A 9700-nucleotide genomic window follows, 5' to 3' on the forward strand; every position below is an offset into this window, starting at 1 on the left:
ACCAGCAAGGCCCTGCCTTGGCTGACAGCTCCACGTCCATCCCTCACCAAGCTCCTGCTCCAGCCATGCGCCGCCCGGCCCCCCCAGCCCTGCCCAAGCATCCTTGTCTCCAGTGAAACCTTCTCCAGCCTCCTGGTCAAAGTCAAGGCCATTAGTTATACACACTCCTTGATTGACCCATGTCCCGCTCCTTCAGGGCTGATTTCAGTTTGAGATTATATATTCATTTGCTTGTCTGTTGTGTACACGCATGCACACACACACAACACACACACACCAGCTCATAAGATCCTTCATGGGAGGAACCTGCTGTTTTTCGACCATCACATCACCAGAGGTTGGCCCAGGGTCTGACTCACAGGTGGACTTCCATGTATGTTTGTCGGAAGTACATCTGAACCTTGAAGTGTAAATGCTACAGTTCTGGAATGCCTCTCAGAAACCATTTTATAGATGGACAAACAGAGACCCAGAGAAGGAAAGTGACTTACCCAAGGCCTCTGTTCCAATGCAGCCATGCTAACTGTGTAATCTATGTCCCCAGGGTCCCCAGCTCCTTCTGTCTTCCAAAGATCACACTCTCCTTTAGAAGCCAATCAAGCAGTTCAAGCACCTACGCAGAAATGGCTGCAGAAATGCTGTCCCCTTTCCGGAAACGGTCTGGCTCTTGTGCGTTGGTGGTTGTGTCTTCATCTCTTGCTCCAAACACCTGCTCCTGTCGCCTTGAGCCTCTCCTTCTGTTTCCTACCCTTCCTATGGCCTGTAATCCTCTCCCCACACTCAGATGCAGTGTGAACCCTGTCCTCATTGCTCCCCAGAGCAGAAGCAATGCAAAGCTCTTGGAGAAGAGACTAAGGAAATTCGGGACAAATAATAACACTTACTGAGCATTTACTGTGTTCCAGCTCCTGAGTTAAACGCTTTAAGTGCAATGGCTATAGCAGCCCAATGGCACTGGTACTGATATTATCCCCATTTTACAGATAAGGAAATTGAAGCTAAGGGACACAGTTAGAAGGTGTCTGAACCAAGATTCAGCCTCAACAGGCTACATCCAGCTCCTGCCCTCATGGAGCCTCTTCCCCACCCCGGCCCCATTACGCCTTCCTAGGCTCTCAGCCACCCCCGAGCCACCGCTGGTATGGGACAAGCAGTGCATACGGTCCTCCCCACCTCCCGTGGCTCCTTCTAACCCAGGCTTCCCACCCCCGCGCAGCCACACCGCAGCCTTTCTGCAGGAACAGTACATACTTTATTTATGAGATGTACCTGGACTCTCTGCAAATCAGCTGGGAATGCCGCAGCATCTGCAGGCAGGAGGCAGAAGGTTCTGGAGGCCAAAAGTCTTCCAGGATGTAGACAGGGACTGGTCTCAGGGCACCAGGCTCAGGCAGGGGCACCCAGTAGGTCTACAGAGCACAGAGTGGGTCTGCAGGCAAAGTGATCTGTGCTTTGGATCCCCTTTGCATCCTGGCCTGCCCTAGGCAGGCAGCAGAGAGCCCAGGGCAGGGGGCTGGAGAGATGGGAAATAAGGCAGGCACTAATATTTACCCGGCATCTCCCCAAACCCACACAAAACCCTATAGGGCAGGGATTCTTGTGCCCACTTTATAGGGGAGGAAACTGAGGCTTGCAGAAGGTAGGAAGTGCTTTCTGAATTTTTAACCCTGCTTTGTCATCCCTCTTCCCCACAAAGAGGGGAATTAAGGTGGTTTATAAGGATGCCCTCAGCCCAAGCAGAAAACTAAATATAAAATAAGATAGAAAAATGAGGCTCAGAGAAAGGAATATGGAGTCAGGGATTAAGCTCCTCTTCCAAATGCCTGCCACATGGTAATTTAGTTGCCAGTAGTGGATTGTACATTGGTCTGAGCATCCTGGCAGCCAAGGCAAAGAGGGAATGCAATTCGTTTCAAAGGTGTCCAAGGACTACAAGGAGAAAAAAAGATGTATAGAGACACAGGTGTGACAGAGAAACGGAGAAGGAATCTCAGGCCCCTGATCAAATCTCAGATTCCAAAATTCCTAGAAAATGCCCCATCGATCCCTATCCCACCACCCCTTTCCCTATCCCATCCGCTCCAGAGCAGAACAATCTCCTGACAGCCCCTTGGAGCGTGTGTTTTTATATGTGACCACCAGGTGGCGGTGCGGCGCAGGTCTTGGGTGGACGTTTGTGTGGATCCGGAGGCAGCCTGGTGGGCTGAAGAGGCCGGGCGGTGCCTGAGGGACCTCCATGAGTTGGTGCCGAGACTTTGGTTGAACCTCAACGAAGAAATCGGTCTCATACTCGGCAGAATCAGGCTGCACTGCTTCCCCACAGGGGGAAGGAGGAAGAGCCCTGGCCAGAGTGTCAGTCCCCAGTTCGAGTCCCAGCTCTGCTTCCGGTTCTCTGTGCAAACGAGCACATTAACTTGCACGTCTCAGCCTCAGTCTTCTCACCGGAGCAAGGGTGTGAATAGTGCCTGTTGGGGGAAGAGGAGACTGAGACCGGGATGGAGAATGATCGTGGTCACTAAGGTCGAGAAAGGCCAGAGGGTGAAAGACCGAAAGCTTCTGAGCTACGGCTGAGAAAAAAAGGGGGCCCACATTCCCCGAAAGAAAAGCCACCAGGGTCCCTTGTTAGGGACAAGGGGGGGAAGTGGTCAACTCCTCTCTGTTTCCCCTCTGGTGGGTTTGGAAGAGCCAGGACTTTTTCAAGTGTAAATTACAGAAACCCATCTTAAAATGTCTTAAGAAAAAAAAAAAAAAAAACGGGGAGAAGGTGTTTTTCGGTTCATGTGACGAAGAGCACATGCGGCGTTTGCGTAACAGGAGGGTTGGACTCATTCTCTCCGTTTCTGGCCTCTAGGGCTTTCCCCACCTCGGTTTTGCTTTCAGGACTGCCTTCGAAGGCAGGTCGCAAGCTTACACCTGTAAACTTCACAAGCCCAGCACGTAGAAAGCGTCTCTTTCCAAAAGGTTCCAACCAAAGTTCCAGAGAGAACTGTCATTGGCTCCCACTGGGTCACGTGCCCAACCCTTGGCCCAATCACGGTGACTGTTACCCGGGTCGCTGGTGTCTTCTTCACCTCTGCAATCAGGTGAGTCAACCTCACTGGATGCGTTGATTCGGAGAGGAGGATGGGCAATTCTCTAAACCGAAACTGGGGTGAAAAGGGCAGACTGCCACCTCAGGGAGGAAACGGTCATGACCTGCTGGCCTGCCTCCCCCAGGTTTTGTGTCAAGAGAAGATTCAGGAGCGTGAGGCAGGAAAAGAGCCTCTGCACCTTGAGATATTTCACCTCCATTAGTCTTGTAATTAAGCGACAGGTAAACAGCCCCAGGAAGTAGGGATGGGGGGCCGGTCATCTCCCACCGAGTGGGCTTGTGCCAGACTCCTCACCCGACCCCGGGTGCTGTGGCTGGGTGGCGGCTTCCCAAACTCAAGTCCCTCAGCTGGTGAGCTGGGGGCGATGGCCTGCTTGGGGGAGTGGGCGGGGTAGGAAATGGTTGAGTGCCTGGCCCTGTGCCCAGCTTGACGCAAACCTCAATAGATGCTGTTTCTTTACAAAGGGCTGCGGTGATGAGCTTGTTACTGTAATCATCATTGCTTTGGTCCTTGTTAGTGATGAATAGGTGTTCCACCCAGCCGCTTATGGCAGGATTTGCAGGAAAAAGCCCAATATCTCCCTCTCTCTCTCTCTCCCCCCCCCTCCCTCTCTCTCTCTCTCTCTCTCTCTCTCTCTCTCTCTCTCTCTCTCTCTCTCTCGATCTTCCACTTCTCACCTCCTTTCATTCTAGGTGGTTTCTTTACTCGGTAAGACAGTAGTGTGAGGACCCTGTAGACCAGAGAAAGAACCGGAAGGGCGGGGGCGGGTGTGCAGAGCAAGTGAAGAATAAGAAAGAGAAATGTCACACAACGTCCCATCTCATTTTTTACAGCACTTTTTTTTTTGGTATTGTCACTGTTTTTTTTTTTTTTAATTGAAGTGTAGTTGATTTACAATGTTGTGTTAGTTTCAGGTGTACAGCAAAGTTATTTAGTTATACATATATATGTGTGTGTGTATATATTTTTTACATTGTTTTTCATTATAGGTTATTATAAGATATTGGATATAGTTACCTGTGCTACACAGTAGGTCCTTGTTGTTTATCTATTTTATATACAATAGTGTGTACCTGTTAATCCCAAACTTCTAATTTGTCCCTCCCCTTTCCCCTTTGGTAACCATAAGTTTGCTTTCTATGTCTCACAGCACTTTCTCAAGTGTCAATTCCCACTTTATGAGATAAGGAAATTGAGGCTCAGTGAGGCAAAGCACCCTCCCCCTCCCACACCAAAGGTCATCCTGTCTGGAAAACTCAGGATCCAGGATTGAGACCTAAGTGTGTGCAGTCCCAAATGTGTTGCCATCCTTTGTGCCATGCCACCCACGTGGGGTGGGAGTATCTGGGTGATGAGGCTTAGGAGCAGCCACGTGGATAGTGCTTGCTGTGTGGTCTTAGACAAGTCCCTTTCCCTCTCTGGGCTAAGAGGACGCTGGTTTGAGATCCGCAGTCCCAGACCCTTTGGTCGGTCATGTTCTCCAAGTGTGGAATTCTGGATGATGGGTGTTCTTACCACTTACTTCTGAACAAATAGCATCAATAATTCAAATTCCCCTTCCTTTATAACCTAGGAGAATTTGTCTCCCAGCAAGATATGAAAAATAATTTCACGCTCTCTTTCCTTCTCTCCCAAGATCACCCCTGAAAAATTGTCTCTTTATTGCCTGTCTCTCCAGCCGTCATCTCACATCTGGGGTCCCATTTTTTGTAGTTGCCAGTCTCACTCTTGGCTCTGACTGGGGCTGACTCTTAATAGGGCCGCCATCAAATGCCAATAAGGCTCCCCCCATTCATTCATTCATTAAGCAAATATTGCCTGCTTTGACCCCAGGGATCCACAGCTTTCCTATGGTAGATGAGAAGGTCCCTAGTTATTCATACTGAAGTGTGAGGGGCTACTTTCTTAACTATTTTAAAGGAGGACATGGACCTAGCAATTTACTGTTTATAAATCCTATTCGTGCCTAGTATCTCTTTAATACTCCATGAAACCTTATACAACCCATAATGAGCTCAATGCTCTTACAGGCTGGGTGGCCTCAGGTAAGTTGCTTGACCTCTCTGAGCCTCAAGTTCTTGATGAGTTTTATAGGGATAATAATAATGTCAAGGAGTTATTGTGAGGTTTAAATTATATCCCATGTGAAAGAAACCAACGCAACATGTATCATCAATGTCACCATCATCATCATTATTATGAGGAAGGCATGCCCCAGGTAAGGGGGTTGGGGTGGAGATGGGGGCTATGAAAGCAAAAAGACAGAGAAAGGTAGACTAATACTAATAACAATACTGAGAATGATACCAACAACTTCCACCAACTTTTCCTGAGAGCTTACCAAGTACCTTGTATATGTTCTGGGCACAGGCATGTATAATATGTCATTTAGCTTTTCACAAACAAAGAGGTGGGTATCGTGTTTCCCCCAGTAACAGATGAGGAAACTGAGGTGAGAAGCTGGTAAGCCCAGGATGCAAATCCAGGGCTGTGATGGCCTCTGCCCCAGAGGGTGGTACCAACTCAGAGCTGTCAGGGTCAGACAGCTGCCCCTGTATGGTTGGTACAGCTTTAGGGGTACAACCTCCCTACATCCAGTGCCTTCTAGGGTCTCAGGGGCTCAGGGTGAAGACACTTCTGTTTGGAAGATGGTGACCAGGCCCAACCTCCATCCTAGGCCTCAGCAAAACCTCAGAATCCACAGAGATTGACTTCAGGACCCTCTCTCTAAATTGTCCTCATCCCTATGTCTTTCTAATGCCCATTCCCTAGGACTGACCATGAAACCACTTCCTGGATAGTATCCCTGCTCCCATAGCAGCACTTAGCATTTCCACAGTGCCTTTCCTAAAGCCCTGGTGAATGCCAGCACCTAAACGCCCCCAAACTAATTCATACTAGGCTGTGAATGACTATCACAGCTAACTGCCCATTTTCCCACCTATATTCCTCAGGTCACTCATGATGCAAGATGCTCCACCAAAAAATAAAAGATAATAATAGTTGTGTGGTCAAATAAGTTTGGGAAACTCAATACTCTATTCTCCCTTCCAGAGTATAATACACATTAAACTCTTGTAAGCTGGAACAACTCCTGCAGTGTCGACACCAATGGTACCCAAAGCTATAGGACATAATTTTTTTTCAAGGAACAAAGTAACAATATCCCCAAATGGCCATTGATAAATCCTAACTGAGGAACCCTGGAGTGTGGGGATAACATCAGTGTCCCTCCAACTAGAATGTACATCCTTCAAGGGAAGGGATTTGTATCTGATTTGTTCCCTTTTAGATCCTCAGTGCCTTTAATAGTGTTTGGTACATAGTAGAAGTTTGATAAAAGTTTGTTGAATGAATAAATGAATGAATGAATGGAGGTGAGTTGGAGAATGTCAGGAGGTCTGTGTTCTAATCCTGACTTTGCCTCTAACTCACAGTATGTCCTTGGGCAAGTCCCCATCCCTCCCTGGTTTCCATTTCCCTACATGTAAAAAAGGGATGAGGCTATATTACACATTTACAGTGGGGGCAATAGTGCCCCCAAAGAGGCAAAAATTGGTTCTTGAGGAGCAAACAAACCAAAGAAACCCCCCAAACCTTATTCTTTTTATGTATAAAGCACAGATACACATATTGGACATACACGGACATACATTATATCGGTGGTATTAAAATTCCATGGAGGAGAGGGGTGGCAGTTTGGAAAACAATGTCTAAAAAGACTCCGGAGGGTGGCAATAATGAAAAAAAGCTTGAGAAACACTAGACTTGATCTAGAAGGTTCCTTCTAGGTCTGACAGTCTATGAATCCCTGATTCTAAGTGAAAGGACTGGTGGGAAATGTCTGAGGGAACAGGGAACAGCAAGAATCAAAAACCTCAGGCAGGAATAAACCTGGTGTTATGGACTGAAGTGTTTCCTCCCAAAATTCACAAGTTGACGTCCAACCCCCAATACCTCAGAATATAAGGGTATTTGGAGAAAAGGTCTTTTAAGAGGTAGTTAAGTTAGGCTTTTAGGGTGGGGCCCTAATCCAAGAGGACTGGGGTCCTTATAAAAAGAGAAAGAAGCACCAGGGGTTGAAGCACAGAGGCAAGGCCACGTGAGGACACAGGGAGAAGGTGGCCGTCTGCAAGCCAAGGCGAGAGCTCTTACCAGAAACCAACCCTGATGGCATGTTGATCTTGAACTTCTAGACTCCAGAACTGTGAGAAAGTAAATTTCTGTTGTTGAAGCCATCCAGTCTGTGCTATTTGGTCTTGGCAAACATAGCGAACGAATACACCTTGGATGTTTAAAGAAGCATCGCTATGGGGACATGAGGTCAGAGAGACCACAGGGGAGGCAAATGATGGCCAGCCTTGTAGGACTAGGAAATGTTTTGTTTTGTTCTTGGAGTGGAATGGGAAGAGTGGGAGGGTTTTGAGCAGGGGAGCGAAGATCTGCCTTACATTTTTAACAGGACCACTCTGGCTGCTGGGTGGAGAACAGGTTGTTCAGAGGCAAAGGTGGGACCAGGGAGACTGAGGAGGAGAGACGGGAGGATGGCTTGGACCAGGGTGGGAACAACGGGGATGGTGATAAGGGATTGGGTTCTGTTACATTTTGAAGGTGCAGACATCACGATTTGCCAATGGATTGGATTGTGGGTGTGAGAGTTTTTGGATTATTCCAAAGGTTTGGCCCAGACAGCTGGAAAAGTGTAGCTTTGGTTTTGGATGGATTCTGTTTGAGATGTGCATTAGACATCCACTCGGAGGTGTCAAGGAGGCAGTTGATATTCAGGTATGGAGTTAAGAGGAGAGGTCTGAGTAGAGACAAACTCCAAGGAAGAACTGCCTCCCCATCCCTCTCCTATCAACTGCCCCAGGCCCATTCTTATCTACCCTACAAACCCGTGCTTCCCCAGCACAGCACGTATCACAGGATACTATAGTCCACTGTAGACTTGTCTGTCTTCCCCATCCAACTGAATGAGAGAAAGGACTTTGTGTATCTTGTTTACCATTTCCCAGGGCCTGGCGCACAGTAGGTCCCAAGCAAATGATCGTTTGAATGAATGGGATGCCACAAAGAGGGGTTAAAAATTACTGAAGTGCAAATGTTCCCAAACACTTCCCTCCCCTTCCTGAGCCAGATAATGTTATCTTTTCCAGCCGGCTGTTCAGAACCCCACCCCTTCCTGATTCTATCAGACTTACTTATGACAGAGGAAGAGTGTCTAGAAAAATAGCCAGATGGCTTATGATTATTAAGACAATCTATATGTACAGAACCAGGAGAGAGAGTAAGGAAGGGTGGGGGTGGGGAATGTATGTGTAGATCTTGCCACTCAGGCTGCAAATGGAATAGGAGTTTATTTCTTTGTTTTAAAAACTTTTAAGGTGGAAGATGTTAAATGAGACTCCAGGGTAGTATGTGTGAGAAAGAACTGGGGAGAAAGAAAAGGAATGTGAGAAGCTTTAGGGGAGAGAACTGGCTCCCTCCATGCATGGCTTTAAAAAACACAAGCTTGGGACAATTTATCAGGAAGACAGCAATGATAAATATATGTGCACCTAATAACAGAGCATCAAAATTCTTGAAGCAAAAAACCAATCAGGAAGCAAAACTGGACAAAACTAAAGGGAGAGGCAGATAAAGCCAAATCATAGTAGGAGATACTAACAGCCCCCTCTGAGTGATTGATGAAAAACTGACTTTTTAAAAAATTGGCAAGGATATAGAAAAATTTAACCAACATTGTGAACCAACTCAACTTAATCAACATTTATAGAACACTATATAGTAAGCCCCCTACATACGAACGAGTTCCGTTCCGAAAGTGTGTTCGTGAGTCCAATTTGTTCGTAAGTCCCACAAAGTTAGCCTAGGTACCCAACTAATACAATCAGCTATATACCGCTGCTTTTACTCTTGCTTCTGGACATCCTAGGCTTAAAATAAAGATACTGTACTACTGTACTCTATACAGTACTGTACAGTAAAGTATACAGAAGCACAACCACTTGTAGAGGATGCACGCATGTGACAATGTACGCCAGACACGTGAACTAACTGATGTGATTGGACATATGAACGCACGTTCGCATCTTTGAAAGTTTGCAACTTGAAGGTTTGTATGTAGAGGACTTACTGTAGCTAACAACTGCAGGATTTAAACAGTTTTCAAGTCTATCAAAAATAGACCATAAGCTGGGCCATAAAATAAGTTTCCATTCCTTAGAATATTGAAGTCTTGAGTATGCTCTCTGACCACAATGGACTTGAATAACAAATCAATGACAGTAAAATATCTAGAAAATCCCAATAAAATATCTAGAAAATAAATATTTATATACCACACCTTTAACCCATGGGTCAAAGAAAAAAATCAAGGGAGACTAGAAAATATCAAACTGAATGATAATGAAAACACATCAAGTCAAAATTTCTGGGAAGCAGCTAATGTAGTACTGGCAGGGAAATTTATAGCTCTCAACGACTATACTGGGGGGAAAGAAAAGAGGGGCCAAAATTAATGACCCAAGAGTCTACCTTTAAAAGCTGGAAAAAAGAAGAATAAAGTAAACCCAAAGTAAACAGAAGAAAGGAAACGCTAAGGATGA

Source organism: Balaenoptera ricei, chromosome 14 (genome assembly GCF_028023285.1).
Source record: "Balaenoptera ricei isolate mBalRic1 chromosome 14, mBalRic1.hap2, whole genome shotgun sequence".
Classification (NCBI taxonomy): Eukaryota; Metazoa; Chordata; class Mammalia; order Artiodactyla; family Balaenopteridae; genus Balaenoptera; species Balaenoptera ricei.